The sequence below is a fragment of the Lepidothrix coronata genome, unplaced genomic scaffold (genome assembly GCF_001604755.1).
Source record: "Lepidothrix coronata isolate B3197 unplaced genomic scaffold, Lepidothrix_coronata-1.0 Scaffold74, whole genome shotgun sequence".
Lineage (NCBI taxonomy): Eukaryota > Metazoa > Chordata > Aves > Passeriformes > Pipridae > Lepidothrix > Lepidothrix coronata.
The window spans coordinates 458,749-483,563 of NW_016690254.1; positions in this window are offsets into that span (position 1 = coordinate 458,749).

Below are 24,815 nucleotides of genomic sequence, written 5' to 3' on the forward strand. Positions count from 1 at the left end.
TTCCTTTCTGCCAGGCTGTATCACATAATATATGGTGAATTAGGATTTCAGTGTTGTACAGCAAAGATCACTTCTCCAAAGCTGAAGGAGTTGGCTCATGTCTGGCCCTAGATCCCTCTCATCCACTGACAATCACATATGAAAGACAAGGTGAGATCACTGCACTTTTGCTTGTTTTCCCTAAGAGAATGAAGGAAGACAGGGGGAACCTGGTGCCCCAAATGGCTTCAGACAATCAGCCCATGAGCTACTTAACAAGTTAAGCAGCGAGGAGAGGGAGAGCATTGATCCAAGTGTGCTGTCCCCAGAGACAGGCACATATAAATGTGAAAGTTTCATGCCTGTTGAGGAGCTGGCTGTCTGGTATTGCTGTACATGAACCTGAGAAAAAAAAGCAAGAAGATGGGCATTAGATGCAGAGGACCTAATGTGCTACACATGTATCACTTAGCCTAATCTAATCTAATACATTCCTATACCTTTATCAAAATGCTTGTTGTGCATTTTAGGATTCAGTAATGAAAAAACACTATGGGTGTTCTTATTCAATGATAAATTTTTACAGGTTATGTGGATTACATTAGTGTAATTCAGTAGTAACGTGTTACAGATTCATCTCTCCTGGAATAAACTTTGGGCTCTCTCTCTCCAGCAAAAGCACTTAAGATATAGGAATTCTTAAGCACTGAAACTTTAAGCACTGAGGTCACTGGCCCACTCTGTGTGTCTATGCACACATTGCTTGACAAGGGTCATAGGCAGCAAGTAAACCCAGTCAGTATAGATTACCTCTCCATTTTCTCATTGGCTAACCCCAATGTATTGCCTTGGATTAGGTATAGGGAAGCCTTAAACATGTTTTTCCCTGGAAACAAACATTATAATTTTCAACATTGCTGTAGAAGTGGCAGGATGATGAGGCACTCAAATATTTGTGACTATTTTTTTTCATGAAGGAAAGATCCTCCACTGTGCATTTAACTTACCTACATGGCATCACTGAACAGAAAGTGCCTCTGAGTGTGCAGGATAAATAAAGGACATGCAGGCCGATTTTTAGACTTGATTTGCTTGCTTGTTTCCTATGCTTGTTCTGTGATTGAATGATTTTTTATTTATTTTTTTTATTAGAATATTAATTAACAGCCATTTATTTTCTTGAGATTTGTTTCCTCCTCAGAGACAGTGTCTGCTGCCTTTTTCTCTTAATGTATGAACCATTTGCTACATGCTTACAAAATGATATCAAGTGTAAATCTAGTCCTGATAAGCAACCTTGACAAGGAAATTACTTAGCATTCAGTGTTCGTAGGAAGGGAGGGTGGCAGAGAAAGAGAGAGAAGCAAAAAGAGGCAAGGGGTGAGATCTCAAGTGAAATCAGCACAATGTGCTCTTTTAGGATTGGTTCTAGAGCAGATAAGCTTTCTGTTCCTCCATAAAAAGGTCAAAGAGTCTCAGCATCAAAACTGTATTTACCAAAGTTTGCTGTCATTTGGTGAATTGATCACACATACAGTAAACAAACCTTTGTAAATATGAAACCAGATTAGCATTTTCAGGTTTCTCAAATGCAGCATTCTCTATAAAATGGTTGGGCATTTTTCTTAGACATTTAAATCCTATGCAAATAGTTACAGCAAATATATGAATCAGAAAAATGCACTTTCAACTGCAGTGACCACTCCTTTCTGTATATCCTTTTATTTGAAAATAGGCAAACACAGGACTGAGTTATTTCTATTTGTTTTTTCTGTTGAATGTTTTTAATGGTTTGTACTGACGGAGGAAAAAAATGATGTTTAGTTAAAGTTGATACAACCCACAAGTGGACATGTCAAAACAAGCTATAGAAAGTTACTTTTGATGTGTTTTATTGAGATATCTATGGTACTTTCCAATTGCCTTATGCCAAAAAAGGTAGCTCTGCTCAAAAATTATTTCTTTTGAAAACCACAAATACAACTTGTCAGCCTTTTAAGTGTGCTTCAGTATATTTAAAGAGATCCTTCTTAAACTACCAGTTGTCTACTGCTGGGGAAAAAAGACAAGTAGTACAATAAAATCAGGTCAAAACTCTTTACATGAAGTACTTGATTTTATTCAGGTGGTGATATCAGGTCACTGCTATTTGTATGTGTACCCACGTGTGGTTTTGTCTTCAGTAGATGCATGTGCAGGAGTTAAAAAGTAGCAGTGCAGAATGGCAAATTATTATCTCTGTGACTGCTAGTGCTCTGAGACAAAACTACAGAATATCTGATGACACTCAGGTGTCCTTTCTATTTTAGGATTCTTCCTCTTACAGAAGATAAGTAATCCAACCTGGAATTTTCCAGGATTTTCTGTTTCCTCCTGTTTTAATCAGACCTTAAAACTGCTACAGAGAAAAAAAAAAAAAAGAAAGAAAAAAACACACCTCATTCTCTTTCCGTACACAGAGATATGGTTTTCCCCACCTTAAACATACATGGTTTGAGTTCAAAGGCTCAGCTTCCTGAGTGATAGTGAAGGTCTGTTGTTTAGCCAAAGGATCAAGAGGATACTGGGCTCTGAGATGTCAGAGAGCGTGTCTAGGCAGGGGTGGGAGGTTTCTCGGTGGAGGTGGGAGGGATGGTAACCTTGATACTTAATTACCCCATCTTATCCATGGCTGCTGTAACCACAGGGTGAGAAAATGGGAAGAAAAAAAGCCTAGTAAAATGGCTTGTGACTTTTACAACTAGAAAGCGTGTGAGACTGGTTGTCTGTGCATCCCCCTCCTGCTGTGGTGGAAAGCTGTTTGCCAGGGCCCTGCCTCTGAGGGAGCAGGTCCAGCTCCTCCAGGAGCCTCAAGAGAGCCACCCTCGCCCTCGGATGCTGAGGGACAGATGAACACACACAGCTCTTCTCAGCACCACTAGGGACATCTGTGGCAGGTGCCAGCAGGTCTGAAGGGTAAGCCCGAGGTGATGCCCAAGGAAGAGCTGGACACCACCAGCCCTCCAGGAATATCCGCTACAGCAGTGCAGGCACAAGCTCAGACTGAAAAAAAAAGAAACTTTCAGGGATAGGAGCTTCCATGGAAAGCTCTATAGACCCCAAGATGTAGACTCCTTCAAAGTGAAAGACCAACTTTTTCTGAAAAACATGGATCTCAAAGAGCCCTCGCACTGCCCGGGAGCCTCTGCCTGGGTGAATGGGAGACACTTGGGCCTGGTCACCCTACAAAAACTCATGATTAAAGTTGGACATAGGGTTTATGGCATGCAAATATCAGTTAAGGAAGAGCTTCCCTAGTTTATTCAGGGCTGCGAGTTGTGGGATGAAGCTCTAACTCTGCAACTCTTTTCCCCCTGTCAGAGGGTGGCCTACATTCCCAAGGCTGAATGGGCAGGTAGGCTGTATCTATATGCCATGAACAGACCCTGACAAGAATAATCTGTCTGTACTGGGGGTTTCCTGGCAAAGCAACTATCAGCCAGTGTAGAGCTCAGGTGCATATACCCGTAATTGTGAGGAGGCAGATGAAGATCCCACAGCACAACAAAGGGTCACAAAGATTCCCTAATAGAAGGCCGATGGACATAGCAACTTAGAAACCTATAACAGATGGTCTGTATCCTGAAGAGCTTTCTACAAAAGAGACATGAGACAAGGAGAAAGGAAGTGACGGTTTGAAGGTCCAAATTAGCTCCTTTATCCTTTGTATCTCTTCGCTATTTATGCCCAACAATGTTTATCAGACTCCTGGTTTCCACTGGATTGGTGACGCCTAGCAAACCCTCTGTGTCTTCCTCCCATCCACAAAACTAATCATGTCAGTGCTCTCTGGAAATACAGAGACTTTTAAGGGTCTGTATATATATATACATGTGTGTGTGTGTGTGTGTGTGTGTGTGTGTGTGCCCTTGCACAATGAGCTCTGCTTTAGAAAGAACTGGAAATAGCTAAGGCATAAAATCCACCATGAGAAGAGGAAAAATTGCAAGTGACTTTAATATGTACAAAATATCTACTTATGTTTTGCTGAAACTGTTATCATAATATATTGCAGTGTCTGATAACTTAGACAGCTTTTAATGCACTAAGGTGTTGTAACTTTCACCATTTCCATAGAATCAGAATTGTTCAGTTTGGAAAAGACTTCTAAGATCACAGATCACAATGGTTAACACAGTATTGCCAAGTCCACCACTAAGCCATGTCCCTAAATGCCACATCTACACATCTTTGAAATACCTTCGGAGCTGGTGACTCCACCACCTCCCTGGGCAGCATGTTCTGATGCTTGACAACACTTTCTGAGAAGAAATTTTCCTAATACCCAGTCTAAACCTGTGAGGCCATTTCCTCTTGTCCTGTGGCATTTTACTGGGGAGAAGAGACCAACCTCCACTTTGGTACAACCTCCTTTCAGGTAGAGAATGATAAGGTCCCCCTTGAGCCTCCTTCCCTCCAGGTTAAACACCCTCAGCTTCCTCAGCCAACACTTATAAGACTTGTGCTCCAGACCCTTCACCAGCTTCGTTGCCCATCTCTTTCTCCCACCCAACTTGGTGTCATCTGCAAACTGACTGAGGGATCCCTACTCAACTCCCACATTCAGATCATCAATAAAGACATTAAACAGGACTGTCCCCAGTACTGAGCTCTGGGGAACACACTTGTGACCGGCCACCAGCTGAATGTAACTCCATTCACCACCATTCTCTGGCCCCAGCCTTCCAGCCAGTTTTTCACCCAGTGAACAATGGACCTGTCCAAGCCATGAGCAGCCAGTTTCTGCAGGAGAATGTTGTGGGAAATGGTGTCAAAGGCCTTAAAGTCTGGGTAGACACATCCACAGCCTTTCCCTCATCCACTAAGCTGGTCACCTTGTCATAGAAGGAAATCAGGTTTGTCAAGCAGAACGTTCCTTTCACAAACCCATACTGGCTGGGCCTGGTCCCCTAGTTGTCCTGCATATGCCACATGATGGCACTCAAGATGATCTGCTCCATGACCTTTCCTGGCAGGCTGACAAGTCTGACAAGTCTGTAGTTCCCTGGATCCTCCTTCCAGCCCTTCCTGTAAATGGGCATCACATTTGCTGACTTTCAGTCAACGGGGACCTCCCCAGTTATCCAGGACTGCTGGTAAATGATGGAAAGTGGCTCAGTGAGCACTTCCACCAGCTCCCTCAGTACCCTTGGGTGTATGCCATCTGGCCCCAGAGACTCGTGCATCTCTCTGAGTGATGTAGCAGATTGCTGACTGTTTCCTCTTGGATTATTGGTACTTTGTTCTGTTCCATGTTCCTGTCTTCCAGCTTAGGCAGTTGAGTACCTTGAAAATAACTGGTATTATTATTGAAGGCTGAGACAAAGGAGGCATTAACTACCTCAGCCTTTTCCTCATCCTTAATCACTGTTTTCCTTGCATCCAGTAAAGGATGGGGATTCTCATCAGCCTTTCTTTTGCTGCTAATGCATTTATAGAAGCATTTTTTATTGCTTTTTACAACAGTAGACAGATAAAGTTCTAACTGGGCTTTGTACCTTCTAATTTTCTCCTTGCATAACCTCACAAGATCCATGTAGTCCTCCTGAGAGGCCAGACCCTTCTCACAAAGCTCATAAAGTCTCCTTTTTTTCTTTTTCTTTTACCCCAAATTCCAGACAAAGCTCCCTGTTCAACTAGGCTAGTCTTCCCCACTGATTTGTCTTTTGGCACGTGGAAATGGTCCACTCCTCCACCTTTAACACTTCCTTCTTGAAGAATGTCCAGCCTTCCTGGACCTCTCTGCCCTTCAGGATTGCCTCCCAAGGGATTCTGTCAACCAGGCTCCTAAACAGGGCAAAACCTGCCCTCTGGAAATCCAAGGTTGCAGTTCTGCTGACTCCTGCTCCTTATTTCCCCAAGAATCAAAAACTCTATAAGTTCATAGCTGGTTTACTTTTTTATTAGCTGCTTTGTGTTTTATCTTTTGATAGATGTTGGTGGCTTTTGTGGCTTTGAGCCACTTGAAACATAAATCTGCTGGTATAGAAGATAGAGCTATTATGATAGGATTAAGACACTGTTTTCCTCTTAATAAAATAATTCATTAAAATACTTTTTCATTAAATTGCAAAGTGCATGTTGCTGACTTTTTTTATTGCAAGTGAAGACTGTATTGACACTATTACTAAAATGTGTTCACAAAGAAGGTTGGGTTATACTGTAAAAGTGGCATTAAAACAATACAAACAACTCAGCAAGAAAGAATTTAAGCCTTGATAAATTAATCTGTATATAGCATGACACCTAAAGGAGAGTGAAACAGCCTTAAACACATTCTTAAATAAGAACGCCTGTAACTTTATATCAGTATCTGAGGGAAAAGGGGTTGCAGAACACTAGTAGATGTAACATTTACTGTAATGTATTATGCCTGTTGACTTCTGTGAGTAAGGATTTTGTCTAGCATTAGGTGTTAACAGGATTGGGCCTAACCTGGCTCCTCACAGTAGCAAAGCGTGCTTGCTGCAAGCCACTATCTGTCAAAAATGAGCAACTGCCAGCACATGAGTGAGGTTTGGCTCTTCTGTGCAGCAAGGAATTCAGAGGACATCGCTATTTTTTGACAGTGGAAGGAACCAGATCAGGTTTTAACTTGACTGCAAATTAAGAGCTCACTGAGCATAAGAAGAATACTCCTGCAAAGAGCAAATAAGCTGAGCAAGAAGAATTGTGTGCCTGATCTTGCAAGGAGCCTATTAATGGAGTCATTAAAAAAAGTCATGTTCTGCTATTGGTGAAAGCATTGCCCATGACTCACGGGCTGTATCAGTACAGCATGTGGTTCTCTGCCCACAGCCAGCGTAGCCGGTGAGCTTGACTTCTGTGCAAGTGTTTCACTGCCATTAAAAATCAGCCTGTCTGCCCAGTTACTCTGGCTGTCTGCAGTTACCCCTGGCCAACCCGCACGGATTTGGGATATCCAGGAGATAAATTGCTCCCATCCTTGCTACTGTGCAATCTCACAGTCGGCAAAGTAGGTAGATCCAGCTGTTAAAGCCAGCTATTGAAAACCACCTCTGATGCCTCCAGATCCCTGTGATATTGACTCCTTTTCTGGGAGTCATGCCACAGGGCTTGGCTCAGCCAGCATTTCCTCCTTCTTGCCTGTTTTCTCCAGCGCAGCACTGGAAATCCCCACTCAGTTCCCCTCTCCCCCAGCCCACGCCCCCAGGGCCAGCGTGCACCCATCCACCCTGGCTGATACCTTCCACCCAACACTGCTCTCCGTGTAGCTTCACAGATTCCACACTTCCCAAGCACATGAGTCTGCAAACTCATGGCTGTTTGCTCTATGTGTGTGCATGTGAGTGTGTTTGGGGGGGGGCTGATCCATCCCTCAGAAGGAAATGTGGGTGAACCAGACTGGCCAGGAGCTGCAGCAACATGGATTTCATCAAATGTGGAATCCTTACATCCTTGTTCTCTGTTGTCCGCTTCCACCTATTTTGATCACTGGCTGGTCTCCAGGGCAGAGTGAAGGTCAGAGGCCCTCTCTGAACTACACATCTGTGTGCATATCCATCTGTTATCCTTATAGCCATACAACCCACTTTTAATAAAGCTTGTTCTTTGTACTTCAGTAAGGCCAACATAAAATGTTGAGAATCTGTGAAGCTACCAATAAATTGTAACATTTAAATGTAAGGAGCATCCATTCCATTAATTTTATTTGCTGCATGGTCGCAAAGTGTTTGAAATAGATTCTGATCATGTGCCACTTCTTGATCCTTAAGTCTTAAAGGCTTTTATAGAAAGAGGAAATAGATATTTTGGAACAAAACCTGAATTATGATAAAGCAAGGTCACCAGTGACTATGAGATGCAAAACAAAAAAACAAAATATGGGGGATTCTGAAATGTGGTAACAAAACTTCAAAGTAAGTTCAACAAGAAGAACAAGTTGTTGATTTGATGAATCTCTTAAAGCTTAAGACAAGAACTGATAAAATTGATAATTTTTTCTCATAAATATTAAAAATATTCATCATTTGTCTAAAACAAAATAGTTTTATTTTGATTATTAAATTTTTAAACTCTCAGAAAAAAGGAAAAAAACCCACCTCTAAAACAAACTTAAACTATATAAAAGTCAAGTTAAACTTTTAAAATACAGACAAAAATTTGTTTGATGGAAAGTACCTTTGATCAAAAATGTTTAGGGAAGTTTTCTTCCACCTGGTAGCCAAGTAAAGAAGACATGTATTTGTTATTCCTCTTATGCTTCACATGTCAGACTGGGCCTTATTGTTGTCTATATATGGTGTAGGCACATCTGTATATGTAAAGTGCTAGATGGTGCAGTAAAGTATTTGTGAAATGCTGCTGGTGATTGGACATATGGATTGGATATATGCAGGATGCTGATCATTATAATAATCTCCATGCACTCATGCCTGAATTCCTTTTATTAAACTTTCTTACAAGTTTCACTATTAATTTCCTAAGACTCAAAGGTAAGAACTGAGAAAATACAAGCTGTCTGCCTACATTTACCTTCTAAGACATGTTTCTTTTGCTTTTCCTGCAGGAGTGCAGGACTCAATGGGAGAGAAATATTTTCAATAACTGTATTTTTGTAAGTTTTAAACCTTTCAAATTTACTTTTACCAAGTAGTCTTCCTCTGAGTCACCTGCCTGAAGCTGAAATATTCAGAAGAGGACGAAAAAAACGGTGCATCTTTCCTCTTCCTGAGGGGTATTGCACTTGTGTGGAAGGAAAGCCAGTAGCATGGGCATGAACCTCAATGCTCCCAAACTCAATTGCTTAAGAGCTGGTCAGTTATGGGAGGTTACAGACACACTCTTTTGCAAGACTCACTTTCATCCCAAAGAGTCCCTTTTGGTAATCTACTGCAGCTGATGGAAAAGGAGGAAATTTTAAAATGGTCTGCTTAAGAAAATATGAGAAAAAAAAATGGTCAACTCTTCCTTACCTTTACTTAAAACCAGAAATTAGATGAGAGGGATGAAATTGCTGGTTGGTCAGGGCAGAGAAGGGTCAAAATGTTTCCACTGTCATTTTACATGCCTGGGGGAGTGAGGGATAGGAGAGGACCAGGGACATACATGGTCTTCTGCACCACCTAGATCCATGGGATTGCAAAAATGGGAGAAATAGTTATAGGGTCAGTCAACAGACTGCTGGCCACCTCTAGTGGTCGCAGGTAATTCATACTTTCTAGAAACATGCTCTTGATATGTAAGAAGGCATTTGGCACTGGCTTACTCCCTGAAATCTGGGAAAGATCCAAACTGCCTTGCTTAGGGAAGCATTAGCAGTGCTTCTTCTGAGCTGGGACAGCCCTTGCTTCAGTTTCTCCTCAGCCAAGAGGAGAAATGGCCATTAAATTTACAGCACTCATGAGTTTGATGGGAATGAGAATGAATTCTCGAGCAAGTGTGCCATTTCTACCCTTTACTTTGCTCTCAGTGGGAACACTGCAAACAGCCTGCAGTATGGAAATGGCAAGGTGGACAAACATTTGGAGACATGTACAATAAAGGAAAGCATTAATTTAAGAGATTCTGCCAGAGTGCATCAACAAAACTGACTGCACTTAAAAAAAAAGGGGCAAAAAAAGGCAGAAAGATAGAGTCCATTCCCAGTCTGTGGAAAAGTAAGATGGTCTGAAAGGAATTGTCAACTTTGGTGAGAAAGAGAGCTGCACATAAGAAAAATGTAACTTTAAAATACACAACCACATGATGTCGGGTATGCTTAATGGAGGGAAGGACTATATTAATCTGTTTGAATTGCTAATTGGGGATTTAGTTGGCTAGATTGGGGGTTATAAGATTAAGGCCTTTATTCTGTGTTTTTGTTCTTTTCCAAAGGTAGGAATCCTCCATAGATCCCTGCTCTTGGGAATCTAATGCCCTCAAATGCACAGCTCGGCAGCCGACGAGCAAGCTGATAAAGCATTCCTTGCAGATACTTAATGGGTACATTCTGTATCTCCGTCTGCATCTTTCTGTCTGCCTATCTCTTTTTTTTTTCCCCTTAGCACACTTGGAGGAAGGTAAGAAAACAAAACAAACTGAAAGAACTACTTCTTCCCTTCACGTTTATAGTTGCTTTTCCAGAAGTCATTTCCATTTATGGAAATAACTTCTCTAAATTTCTCCCATTTCAAGGGTTAAGATCCCTATTTTATTTCAAGTTGCTTCAGCTGAATAAGGCAAAATGGAAAAAGCCCACAGGACATCAGGACATGCTGCACACCTTGGGTGATGAGGCAGCTCCATGCAAGGCAGGTCTGACATGGCAGGATGCTTTCTGCATTGCCGGGTCAGCTCCATCACTTTTTTGGGCACAGATAGCAGAGTTCACTGGAGGAAAAGCAGTTTACATTACCCTCCGAAACTACAAGTCCTCACCACAATTGTTGTGGTACGATAACTGAAATAATAATAAGAGTGTGGAACAAAGGAGAGCCTTTATTGTAAAGAAGATAGCAAGGGGTAGTTTTTAATTTTGAGGCTATTAATTTTTGTACAAAGGGAAGCTGATAAGGTTGTGTCATTTGCACATCTTCCAGTAGAGAGCTAGGACATTTTAAAATCATTGGCTCATTCTTTAAGAAGGCAAATACAGTAAAAACGTTTTATGTAGTAAAATTACTTCAAAAGTTCTCAGTTCTAAAATATATACAGAAATCCTCCTCAGAAATATTGTTTCAATTATTACCTGTATTTCCCCAAAAGTAAAGGCAACATAGCTTCATATCATCATAACTCTGTTTTGCAGCAGAAGTGTCAGAAGAGACTTTTTTTTTTCCTCAAGGAAAATTATTTTAACTTCTGTGTTTGGTGAAAATGAGGTAACTGACTTCAGCCAGTGGGCGAAATAGAAATTCTTCAGCTACTTTCTTATTTACTTTTGCAGAGAGCTTCTCTCCTGGGTACAAATAACTGCCAAAAATGCCAAACTCATTTGTATCTTGCTGCCTGTGTACTTCAATTGCCCAGTGTTTTGCAACTGTTCAAAAAACTGCGACCATACTTATATAGGTAGAGTACTGCTGACTCCCAAATTGCCTCTTTACAGTCATTTTGCACCTGTAAGAATGCCTATTTATGGTGCAACTGTAAGGCTGAACTGGATTTAAGATATTAACAAAGCTGGATCTCACATTTTTCCTGTGGGGTCCAAAATCTCTATTCTCTCTCTTGTAAGCATATTTCTACCCTGATCAGAGCCTTAATGAAGTCAGAAAAGGACCAGAAATGCTCAGGGATGCACCAGCTTTGATAGTAGATCAGGGACCCAGCAGGCCATGGCAACCTGCCCACTTTTAATGGAATGAATCTCATAGGAAATTTTGCGTAAAATTCATTGTCAAAACAGTGCCAAGTCAGATCCTTCAGTTGTAACAGAAGAATCAAAATATGGCTCTGCAGGGAGCTGAAAGGACGATAGATGCTGCTGCTGTGTGGCTACAAATACCACGTGATGCAGTGAGAAGCTGAGAGGGGTATTTTCGAGAAATTATTGTTAGAAAGGCTGTGCGTAATACAGCAATGGAGAGAACTCAAGAAAGTTTGCAGCACAATGAGTAACACGTAGATGAAGATGATAAACAGTTTCAGAGCTGGGAACAGCACAGGAACGCTTTCCTTTGTGAGAAAGGGTTTCAAATCCTTTTCCTCTTAAGAATTTTTGGATTTAGAGGCTCCAATGAGTTGCAATGCAGGTGACGTCCTTTTGCAGCATGCTTTAGCTCCAGAACATGTCCACCTTGTTGAGATGGAGCTTGTGCTTCTTGAAGACTGAAGAAGAACTGCGACACTTCTACTCAGCCAAATGAGCTGTGCCGGGGGGAATCAAATTGCTACTCCTGGAAGACACTTGTCTTCACTGATACAAATTTTAAAGCGTCTTATAGAATTCACTCATCACCCCACATCTGTCCCCTTGTCAGTTGGGCTTGATCAGTATTACTCGGTTCCTTTGTAGAGATTTAAAAGCTTCCCATTCTTCCTTTGAAATGTGGGAATAAATCGCATATTGGGTTTTGCAAAGTGAGTGAACGGCCCCTTTCAACTAGTCAGCAAAAAGTTTCAATAGAGGAATTAAGGCCGATGGAGAAGGAAATGTGATTCTGGGCTTAAAAGTTGTTTTTGGTGCAGACTTCTAGAAACCCAGTGCATACATTCATTGTGTGAGTAATAATGGAAAAGAAATGTCTTAAACAAATACCTTTTGTAGGATAAGTTTAATGCCACAATCATATTACTTGGGTTGACTGCAGAAATGGGAATGCAAATGATAAACCTTTCCCAACAACACTAATCTGAGAGGAGCTCTCTGGGAAGAATAGCTTCTGAAATATTGTACACAATGAAATATTGTGTCCTTCTCTACCCCCAAGGTTGAGGTCTTCTTCCCCTCTTCGGGCAAGTGGCACTAGTCGGATTACAGTGCAATCATAACAACTAAAGATGGAAAAAGCTATTGGGCCATTTAATCTCTTCCCCTGCTAGTAGAGGATTACTCCTGAAGCACGTTCTTCAATGCCTCATCCAGTGCTGGGTGACTGGAGCAATAGGTTTCCATCATTTTTTAGGGAGATTATCTTTTAGATAAGACCTTAATGACCTATGTCCTAACTACTCTGCTAGAATCCTCAAAGCAGGATTCCTCAAAGTTGGGCTTAAGTACAGCTGTGTGCATGCATTTGCCTGTATTTATTTTTAAAATCAAACTTAGGACTGTCACAGTGATTTTGATTAAAGTTTTTAACAGCTCTTTGGTCAGAACTCCCTTCTCTCCCACAGCTGTGTTACATGTAAAGTAACTATTTGGCCATTTGGTTTCAATCCATGTGTAAGTACATGTTGGAGGTTCCTCTGCAAGTTTTTAATTTGTAGAGAACTTCAGGATCTTTAAAACTCCAATCATCCATTAATGGAGAGTTTGACTAAAATTTTCTCTCCAGTTCATATGGTATAATTTACTCTCTTAAAGAGCTGTAGAAAAATTAGGACTTATTTACTGATTAATTCATTGCTCTTTTTAAATTTTTAGTCTATGTGGTCAGATTTTTTTTTGGTGTTAAGAGTTGTTCTGTTATTTTGACAGCAACTCACATCTTGCTCACCAAATTATAATTGTGAAGTTATTGCTATTTTTATATCTAAAGCTTGGTATGATATTTTGCTTTCCTACTCCTTTACTGCATTTCCTTCATGTTATTTTTACTACTGTGCATACCCTATTGTGTGTGCAGGAATACATATAGGGCCATCAGTGTTCTAACTTTCTCTACTGTGTTTTAAAGCAAGTGCCCAGAGAACTCCAATTCCGCGGTCATTAGAAACTTGTTTTACTTTGAATAGGCAGAGAATAACAACATAAGCAATATAACACACAATGAAGTAATGGTTCCTTTCTCCCCTAGTGAAGAGAGGTCGGATCTTCCTTCCTTCCTCAGATGGTGGAACAGTCAGATTATTAGTGAATTCTAATAATGAAAACGGGGAAGAAGTTAATATATGTATGAACTGTCATGTATTTAAGCTTTAGACATGTAGGATCAGGATGTAAATTGATACTATACTGTTGAAGATTTTATGAAAGGAAAAGGTGTTAGGTGCTCAGATTTAACAGGAATCTTTTTTATGTTGTTCGTGGGTTTGCATCTGGATCTGCAGTTATTTATTAGAAAAGAGGACTGGCCCTTTTTGTTCCTATAATAGAAAATATATTTTAAGGAGGATTAGAATGTTCAAACAGTTTCAGACAGACACCCTGCCCGAGAATAAGGTCGTATGGGATTGTGTCAACAAACTGTGATGGTCTTGCATGTTGAGTGGCCAGAGATTCATAAGATGGAGCAAAAAGGATGAAAAATTCAAGGTCAGTAGCAAGTTGGTCAGATAAATTATTTCCTTTTTTTTTTCTAAAAGGGAATAAGAAACTATATGTGAGAATGAAAATGATTATGAATAATGTCTACTCATTAGTTAAGGTGACTGTGGTTTGTCCGTGCTGATTCCGGCTCGTTAGTTTGTTTCTTTGACATTGTAGAACACTCATGAGCTTTTTCTGATAATTAATTATATACAAATTTTCACCCAAGTCTTCAACAATTTTTTTGTCATTAAACGTATGAAAAAAATAAACAATTTTCTATTATTAAAAATCCATTTATCTAATACAGACTTGACTGTTAAAAAGAAGTCCAAGGCGTAATGCCACAGAAATTTCAGATAGCTGAATTTTTCGTAATTGAACGTGGCAATTTTCTAACACTGGAAATCGGGAATATCGGGAAAATGGGTGCCAGCAATAGGCAGGACTGATTGATTTCATTACAGGCTGCTGAGGCAGGCTGAACACTTGTGTGTAGAAGCTGGACATGCAGCAGTAAATAAACGGGAGCTTTCTTTGGCCCCGAGGCCAGCTGGCGTGGCCTGGCACGGCTCAAACCCACGCGGCTTAATTTTCTCCATCCCCTAGAAGAGCAGCTTCATCCCCTGCTGCTTATTGGCAGTGGTCCTCGGTCTACACCAACCCCTGAACTGTGCCCAGACCTTGTCAGGGAAAAACGAGACACTTGGCAGAGGTCAGAACTGTGCCACGCGCCACGCCAGCAGCGTTCCCAGCATGGGTGATTGGCCGGAGCGCAGGCGGCTCTCCAGGCTCTGCTTCGCTTTCCAAACCAGGCTGCAGTCCTACGTGCCCAGTCTCATACTAAGCTGCACATGCACAATTTTATTGACTGCAAAACTATAGAAGAATAAATAATTTTCTTTCTTTTTCTTTTTTTTTCTTCTTTTTTGAAGCTATGACGACTTTAGAGGTATTCCTGACATAACCTAAGAGATAGCAGGGGAAAGACCGAGATACTGGAGAGACCAAGCAAAGTGTATAAATGATGCAAGAGATGCTTTGCTTAGGATATATAAATAGAAGGAGAAATCCAATGAAAAGCACATTAAAGCAAAAACAACCCAGCTGGACCTAGTTTCTCTATTCCTAAATTGTATCTTCCAGGAGAAAATGTTCCCAAGAATGTTAATAATTTTTCTCAAATCTGCTGAAAATATTTAGCAAGTCTGATTAAGTCAAGGATAAATTTAGTTATCCCCATAGCTGGTTTGATCTCAAATGCATTTTTGATTGCTTGGTTGTAATTGCCATTTTTATTTTATTGTATCTCTAATAGGCGCAAAGTTTCTTTTAATTTAGTGGTATCTAACTTACCTTGCAGTGTGTTTTGGTTCTAAGCAATTTCAGTCTTAAGCATACTTAATTCCCTTCTGAGATCCTCCATCACTAACAACACAAGATCAAATAACCAACTAATTAAAATTTATGTCCATCTTCTATTGAAGTCATCATTCATATCCCCTTGAGTAGGTGATTTCTGACTGTGTGATCCCACAGGAATATTTTTATGTCTACAGTAATATGTGAGTGTGGAAATGTGGAGTTTATTCTGCTTCATTCCTGTGTAAATGGAAAAGGTTTCAATTAAAGGGTTAGTATTATTTTTTTTTCCAGTTTTCAGATATACTGTGCAAAAATGTAGCTATATTTGTCTTGCTTCAAGGAATCAGTGTAAAGTTCTATATATATCATTTTCTCGTTAAAATGCACATCAGATAAAATAAAACATCATCTTTCAAAATCCAACTTTTTTCTGTTGTTTCCTTGTAGGCACAACTGTTCCCCTGGAAATAGGGGTACAAATCCTTTCTGAACTGTCAGTATCCCTCTGAACAAGTTATTTGGGGTGCTGGGTCACTGGTCATCTCTTCTGTGGGTGAAAAATTGCTTTAGCTTATATCTAATGACAACTTTACCTTCCCAGATATGTTTATGTTTGCAAACGAAGCAAGGCTGTGGCTCAGGTTCAGACTAGACAAGTTGGTCCCCATCATCCACATTGTTTCATTGCACATTGGCACCATACTGGGCATGTCCCAGTGCCCATCAGGGGATGGTGTGTGCCCATGGCTGTTCCCAAGATGCAGTACCAGAGACTGCAAACTTTCTGACTCCTTCCACCTTATACAGTACTCTGACACTATCCCAGAAAGATTTGTACACCCTAAACACATACTCACATGACATTATATGATCCAAACAATTCTTACCAAAGGCTTCATGCTATGAAAACACCACTCTGATGAGCAGCAACACAGCCCTCACAGCATTTCAAACACGTGGAACTGCAGAAGCACACACAAAGGACGATGACTGTGTCTTAATGTCCCCGTGGGCAGCGCAATATGGTCCAGAAGAAATCCAGGACCAAGTGCTGTGCAACATGGATTTCACCAGATTTTGTCACTTGGCCTCAGGCCTGTTCTATTTAGCAGAACTTCTTGAGCCATACAGATACAGCTTAAGACAACATTTAGGAACTCTCCTTCCCACATGAGGGCAAGGAGTGGGAATGGCCCTTCCTCTCTGTGGTGCACCCACTGAGTACTTGCTCTCCTTTCACCCAGATGGAAAAAAACCACCTGAGAATAGCTCTGCAAACACACAGACCTCTGAACCAACCTCTAAATGGAAAACCACAGTGGTGCAGAGCAGCTTCCTGTCCACCAGAAATGCTGATTACAAAGGAAAGAAATTGGAATAGAACTTTGACCAAAGTGAGTGTCTAAGAAAATAGTTGTGCATGCAAAAGTGGTTAAGATAAAGCAAAGGGCATCGTGGCTTTTTGATAAACTGGGTTATCAATAGTTTTTTTGAGCTAAAATTAAAAGTCTGATGATGCACTATTTGATGTGCTAAAAGTCTGATTTTCACCACTATTATTTATGCTACTCTGTGGTTTATTTATTTTTATTTAGATATTTGCAACGATTTTTATGCTGCATTTCTACTGAGTCAAGTCTGTTTTCGAGCACATCCAGTTGGCATGAAGGCTTTCCAGTCAGGACAATTCCCAAGTACACACTGTCCTCAGTTTCAACAAAATAATAGAAAGATTCTCTGGGACTGTGTAGCTGCTGGAGAAAGTTTGTACTGCTGGTTGGTGGTGCTCATGATAGCTAGATAGTATCAAGTTATGATTCGTAGTCTTTGTAGATGTGACTCTCACTGATCATCCAGGGTACACTGCTGAGGTCAGAAACCTGGGGGAGGGATGTGCCCTCAAGCCATGCAGTAAGTGTGAGAGACACAAGCACAACACCTCCCTCAGTCTACAAAGGACATGCACCCTCACAGGGTGAATGGAGCACCCTAAGATAAAGGTCTAAAAAACATTAAATTGTTTTCATCTAGAAGTGGGACTACAGAGAAAGTAGTATTGCCTACCTTCTGGATGCTGAAGCTGGGTGAGATGAATCTGACCCTTAACACCTTGCCTGTACATTGCTCTAAGATGTGTTTGCCTGGATCATTGCAGGTGAGTGCAAGCTGTGCTGTTGGTTCTCCATGCTGGCTTCCTCCTGATGATGTGTTTGCTTTATCACTGCTGGATATGACAGGCAGTGTGCAGAGCAAAGGCACACACCACAGCAGGGCACCCACAGAGCTTCCAGATCTCTGGGGCAAGGAGATCACACACCTCCACATCTGCCTCTGGGTGTGTGGTGCAGCCTCTGGGCATGAGGGAGGAAGAAGGGGTGGTGGGCTTGGCTGCTCAGGGGGTAGTGCTGCACCCCGTGTATATGGGAGGAGTGCTAAGTAATACCAGAGTCTCTCTCAGGTGAACCCACACTTGCACGCCAGACCTGTCAAAGCCCTCGGAGCTGAAACAGAGAAAGGAGTGGCTTTGCCAGAGGTCTTGCACCAGGGCAGTGGAGAAACGAAATGCTGTGCTCTGGGGTCCCACTGCCATGTACTGGTTTTCACATATTTGAACCGAGAGGAGGCAAACTGTGCTGTATCTCTACATGGATCTACATGCTCCTGCTTGCTGCTCTCTTTTGGGTCTCAGGCCAGGCCACTGCTCAGATTCATGGGGCAGCAGAGAAAGGACCTGCAGACATAATCAGACAGTGTGTAGGAACAGACACCAGCACTGCTTGTTCCCATCGCAGAATTGGCCGGTTATAACGGAGTTGCACTGGGCTTGAAGTTCCTCTGACCCCACAGGTTTTTGATGCTGGCATTTCCAATGCAAATGACAAAGAAAAATTTGTGAGGATCCTGGTGATTGCTAGTCATCTTCTTCCCAAGTGATGGAATTTAGGCAGGAGGATATGACTGAATGATTCTAAAACAAGAGAGAGGACGAGAAATACCACGTAGTAGTCCTAGGGACGTATTTCTTCTCTGGCCTCCTGTGTGGGGCCATAATTAGAGATCTGATTTACCATTATTGCATGATTTATTTCCTTTAGTTCTTGCTTCCACTGAGTCTAATAGATTTCTCATGTTATTAGATAACCCTTTCTGTGAGCTGTTGTATAGATAATGGTTTCATGCCCCAGACCCAGGGCTTTAATTTTCACGAGTGCACTTAAAAAAAACAATCAGGCAATGAGTTATTAGCCAGGTTATTAGTCTCAATTGTGTCACCATTAAATAGTTTGGTTGCTTTCTTAGCTACAGGAGCAATCAGCTGAGTGTCCTCCTGGTCTCCTGGCTGGGGAACAAGCCTGTTGATACTTCACTGCAGACCTTCAGAGGGGCTCACAGCACTCGGATGCCAGTCCTTGTTGGCCTGACATGTCCAAGGCTTGAGATTAGCACATAAACCAATACTTACACTCTCTAGAGTACAATGAAATGAAAGCAGATGCTTTTTTAAGTAGAAATATACTTGAATACTTGGTTCAATTTAAGGAAAAAAAAGGAGTGCTTTCTGTGGCATTTTCGCTGGTGAGCATGTTGATCCAGTTCTTCAGCCACAGCATGTCCCCAGAAGAGCCACTCCCAGCTATTGGCATGGGCTTTTCCATTTTGAAATTGTATATCAAGTTACCTGGGCTTTGGGAGTCTGATCGTATCAGAGCCAGAGTCCACTGTGAAGTGAAGGGCATTCGATGCGTAATGGATGTCGTTCGGCAACGGAGCGAATCAGGCTCTTAAGCTTTTATTGCATCCCACAACGTGAAAGTGGAGAAGTCCGAGTTTTATTTAGCTCCATAAAATATTAAACCTCAACAGTGATGGAGTTGATAAAAATCTGTATTTTGTAAAAAGCTTTTCTTTCAAGGCTGTCCTTTTTATGATTAGCCTGTACATTCTCAGAAAAAAAAAAAGGAAAAAGAAAAAAAAAATAAAAGCAATATCTATTATTACCAGCGAATGATCCAATAAGTGTCTTGGGTATTTCTGCCAAACTTCTGTGCAGGTTCCTAATGAGGGAGATATTAAGTTAAAATCAATGTGGGAGTAGTTCTTGTAGACCAAGGGAAAGTGTGTCATTATTTTTGCTGGCCAAATATAGTATCATCATCCATTAACTCCCAAGCTGAAAAATATCCTGTATCTCACTGGGATGCTGATCAAGTCATGTTCTTGTATATGATTTCTCTTAAGATATGCCTAGAGTGTATTTCAGGAGGAAGATTTATGGTAGGAGAATCAAAAAGCACTGGGAAATTTTGTGTTGCTAGAATTTTACCTGTATTATAAAAATCTACAAAAAATAAAAAGGAAAAAAGCCATGACATAAAAAACTGTTTGCTGCAGGCTACAGAAAGTAATTTTATCCAAACAGACCATTCTAAAACTTTGAAAACTAAACTAGCAAAGTTCTCTGGGAGGGTAGATCCAAAGTCTCAAGAAACATTACAAATCTGAAAGTACAAGAAAACAAATACTCATTGCAAGGAAATTCAAGATCTGGTGTTCAAGTTCAAGTTAAAACTATGAAAAGACAATATAATCCATGACTCATATGCTTTTAAGGAGCTGATGTTCTAAACAGAGCTAGGTAATTTTTGTCTTGTATCCACAAAATACATTTTGGGCTTGTGTGAAACTTGATGGATTTGGGTTAAAGTGAATAATTCTGACTGCAAAAAATTTTCAAATGTGTGGTTCAGCTCTGTTGCATAAAAATTCATTATGAGTACTGCTTATGCTCTGAAGGAAGAATTTAAAAAAATTGCTCAAGATAAGCATAAAAAAAAGTCCTTTCTCTCTTCAATATTAATGTCATGGTCTTTGGATTTATGTTTCTAGTTTGACCACACAACTGAAACACAGTTATTCACCCAGCTCTGTACTTATATCAATGTAGAAATGCTATTGACAAATTAATTTCATTGAGTATCATTAAAACAAGATATCTCAAATCTAAAACTTCAGCTCACTTCAGGTATAGGAGCAATCACTGAGAGTCAGAAGATTTAGAATCCAAAGTGAGAGACAGAGAGCATATAAAAACTACCTTGTTTTCAAGGGAAATGTGCTCCCAGAACTTTTCATTTAGCAAAAGCAAAATGCAGCTATTTGGAAGGGCCCTGACAAGCTATAAGTGAAGTGAATTTTAAAGTCATGCTGGGTGAGGGTGCATGGGAGGAGACCCCCTATGGAGCCACATGCAGCTCTGGTCAACAGAAACGTAGGGATACAAAGTGCCAGGGTCTGCCTGTGGGAGATGCCAAACCCCAGACCCTTCTCTCTGCCCTCCCACAGGCTGCTCAGGGAAGTGTCTCTGGTAGCTACCAGAGAGTCTGTCCTGGAGGGAATTCCCCACATGTCTGACAGTGGGCATGCCCCCGGGTTTTGCAGCAGCTCCTAAGGTTTGCTGCCAGTGAAGTCCTCCTGACCCTCCAGGGAAGGGAGACTGGGCGTGCACAGGGCAGCCCTTTACAGTAAACGCAATCCCCACTCTCCTTAACCCTCTCGTTTGATAATGATCCACTAATGGAGAGAATTAAAGTTGGCAGCCTTTGCCTTGCAGCTGTTCTCCACTCCCTCCTGCTGAAGACAGGCTTTGGGGAGCCAGCCTGCCATCAGGAGATGCTCCTTCCCTTAGGCTCTGCCTCCTCCTTGCATCACACAATCCGAGCCCTGTGGCTGTCTGCACGGCTGAGGCACCCAAACGACTGCATTTATCTATTTCAGTGTTGTTAGAAGTCAGGCAGGCTAGTTTTGAAGCTTGGATGTCTCAGAGTTTCTGCCAGAAAATAAAGAGTATGCTATGAACTTTACATTGCCTGCTACCAGAATTGCTTAAATTTCTGTTAAATCTTTGTCATTTCTTTTTTTTTTCTTTGCTGGTTACATGACTTTTTGAAAAGTCCTTTCAGTCGTATTATAACATTATAAATCACCTGCTGAACGATTTGGATTCAAGGTGGTTGATTCCTCACAATTTCTGCAAGATCAAAGGTATGGCTGTCCTCCAAGAGCTGTGATGCTTCACATCAAAGTTCACAATGAAAACTATCTCAATTTTCCTCTTCAACATTTGGATTTGACTTTATGACAATAACATTTCAACTGGAGTGTTCAGCCTTCATTTGCAAGAGGACATGGCTGTGCAGGTTAGCATGGCAAAGGCAAAATCAAATGGAGCAAATGGACCTCAAATCTTCTGTTCCTTGAATTTGTGAGCCTGTTCGAAAAAGCGAACGTCTTTAGCACTGCTATAAATATCCCTTTGGTAAATGCCCTGATATCTTTCAATCCATGCTGATCCTTGTAATCACAGCTGCATTGTTCTGGTCATGTCATTGAAAATGCTTTTGACAGAACAAATGATGATCACCTGTGCTGGAGTTTGTAAAAAGCCTAAGATCAAATCTGTTATTTCATCAAGAAAAAACAACATTCAGTTCATTTCTTTCTCTCTTTCATGTGCAATGCTTTTCACTGGGACACACTGTTTTTTCACTAGCTTTTTTATTCTTTTTCTCCATGAGCCTCACAAAACAAATAACTGGTGAGAAGTTCATAAAAGAATTGCTTTTACTTGCTTCAGGTGCTGACGGCCTGGTGTGGCTTGTTATGTTGGGTTTTTCTTCTTAAAACAGAAAAAAAAAAAAGGTTTAGGGAATGGATTCTGTTTTGCTTGAAAGTAAGAGTTCTGCAGATGTGCGATGGCTGATATTCTTCTACCTATCCTTGTATAGCAGAACTAGACTTTAAAGTGTCTGAAGCTGGTATATTCAGAGAATATCAGTCATAAATACTTTTATGTCTGACTCATTTAAGCTAGAGTTGTAACTTTCACATTGCCACGTGCCTTTATATTATTGAAGTTTAAAGGAATTCCTTTCGAAGCCTAATTCTGGCTCATGATGAAAGAAAATCAAACAGCTTATTTGGAGTTACGTTAAATAATTACATGCGTAACCCTTTAAATGCTAGATACGCAAATAAAGTGTTATATGGTCACTTACATAGCAAAGACTTAAGGCCAAAATTCCCCCGTCTTTCCCCCCTCCCCAAACCCATTCCTGTTTCTTCTTCTGAAGTTACCTGAAACAGAAATCACCCCTAGCAAAAAATGGTATGATTAGGTAAAATACAGTTTAATTCCTGAAAAAAAAAAAGTTCATAGGAAAGGACCCAGTTCTATACTTAACATTACGCTGGACATCATCGAAAATTCAACTAAACTGAAGACTCACAGGATTATTCTCTTTTTCTCATGGTACTTGCTGTGACCCTTGGTAGTGTAGACTTTTCCAGGTGCAAAAAGGTACATCTGAGTCACAGGTATCTCTGCAATGAAAAATAGTCACAAATCCTGGAAGGCAATAGCTGCTGGTTGCCTCACTGAAATGGGCCCACCAGTGGAGATTTCAGGAGGCAGGATGCTGAACTAGGGCAGGGAGACTTGTATTCATGCAAAATACATATGAATTCAGCAGCTATTCTCAACCTATGTTAAACTTCCCTTGTGTTAGCTGCCCTAGCAATGCTGAAGGAGCTAAAAACTTAAATTCTGCAAAGAATCTATGCCCAGCTGAGTCATCTAAGGTAATTTAGGAATTTCTTGTATTTATGCCCTTTACTCCAACCCCTTTTAAGGTTAATACACAGGATTATCTATTTAGGATCTGTCATTTCACTCAAAGCATTAAAAAAATCACAATACAGAAGGACGCATTTCCAAAATATTATGAAGTCTCTTTTAGAAGATCTTGTTTGTATGGTAACTTTTTATTAACTTAATTGCTGCACGCAACTAAAGAGACTCAGAAAAATTGCCTATTTTCATGGGCTCAAGTACATCAAGGAGAACACTGGGCTTCATTGTATTAGAGCATTTTTTGGCTTCTTCATTGCTCTGAACCACGACAATTTATTGTCAAAATATGCGAGCAAGTATCATAGAGCCTGGAATAAGGAGCAAAATTTTCTCTAATCTCAAGAGAATTGAAAATCTCAAGATTTAAAATCTAGGCTATGGTTCAGATCAGGGTGGTTTTGGTTGGTTGGTTGGTTTTTTGTTTACATTTTGTTTTCTTTCTGTTTATTTGATCCAAAATAATCTGTCCTTACAAAGTTGGGGTTTTCTACTGGCAAAACTCCACCTGTCTTTTGCTGGTTTGCTGGAACTTGTGTTTATGTACCACAAAAAAAAATGTCTGCCTTCACTGGAACCTTTGCCAGTATAAAAATTGCAATATTTGACCCTTACATACAAGACCAGGGATGGGCAAGAACTAATTCAGGTCAAATGGAGAAAGGAGTTTTAACCTTAAATAATTTTAAGAACTACCTAAATGAACCAGTATGTATTTAGCTATTTTTCCTATTTTTAAAACATTTGGGAAAAGAACAAAAAAAAGGTAGAGAACTGTATTTCTGAATCAGAAACAAAACTGTAGCACTGTGAGAACTATAAGAGAACAAATGTATTTTTATATGCTTGTTACTGTGTAGTTACTTTTTGCTTAGATCACACAAATATGACCATTCCTTAACTTTGTCATTCACTTTCTAAATATTTTACAAAAAGGAATAAACCACCTTCATTTTTGACAGAGTAGTGTTGCATGGCAGGGCCCTCAGAGTTTGTTTACAGCATACCAAAAGCATTCTGTTAATGAAACATTTCAAGGCTAATGAACCAAAACCTTGCACCAAACAGACAGCGGCTGCAAACCCTTTCTTGTCTGCCTTTGTCAGAGTTCACGTTTCAGCTGTGCTCTCTGCTCCACCCACTCTGTAGATAAAACAACACATCAAGTTTGCAAGATTAGTTTTCTCTGAAAAAGCTGCAGCAAGTCATGCCATTAACTCTTTTGAGGCAAATATGGTCATGTTTTTTGGGCGAATTGGCTACTACTGCTGTCCTGTTCCCTTGAAGTTTTAATGTTCTATTGATGAGCCTAGAGTTAAGGTCCAGAAGGAATAAGAAGAAAGTGCCTTTTGCAAAGATGGATTTCACGTGTACGGTACCCGATAATGGTCTAGTGGTTCTAATTGCATAAAATCAACTCTGTTTTGAGGATCTGATTTATCTGGGAGGGAATGTTTTGTGGTCGACACTTCCAAACTGAGTTTTGACCAAAGCAATCCAAACTCTTCATCCTGCAAGTCTGTAAGCAGCCAAGTAAACATCCAAGGCAAAATCATGATCCACAGCTAAGCACTAAAGGCACTGCTCTGAGGATCTTTGTTGTCTTCCCTGTCTCTGATTTTTTTTGTGGCCTCAGAAAAGTACTCTAACAAAGATCTTTTCTAACTCTGTAATTACAGAGTACCTGTAAAAGGCCCTTTCAACACCCCAAGTGAAAAAGATGTATCATCAATCAGTCTGGAATGAAAAGTCATCTTCATTCTACTCCACAGAGTAGAAGTAAGGTGTCTGCCACTCACCTTTCAAATGCATGGAGTAAGAAAAAGGTGTAACCACAGAAAAGATGGGTGTGGAAAAAGATATTCTAAATCTTTACTGGTTCATGGTGAA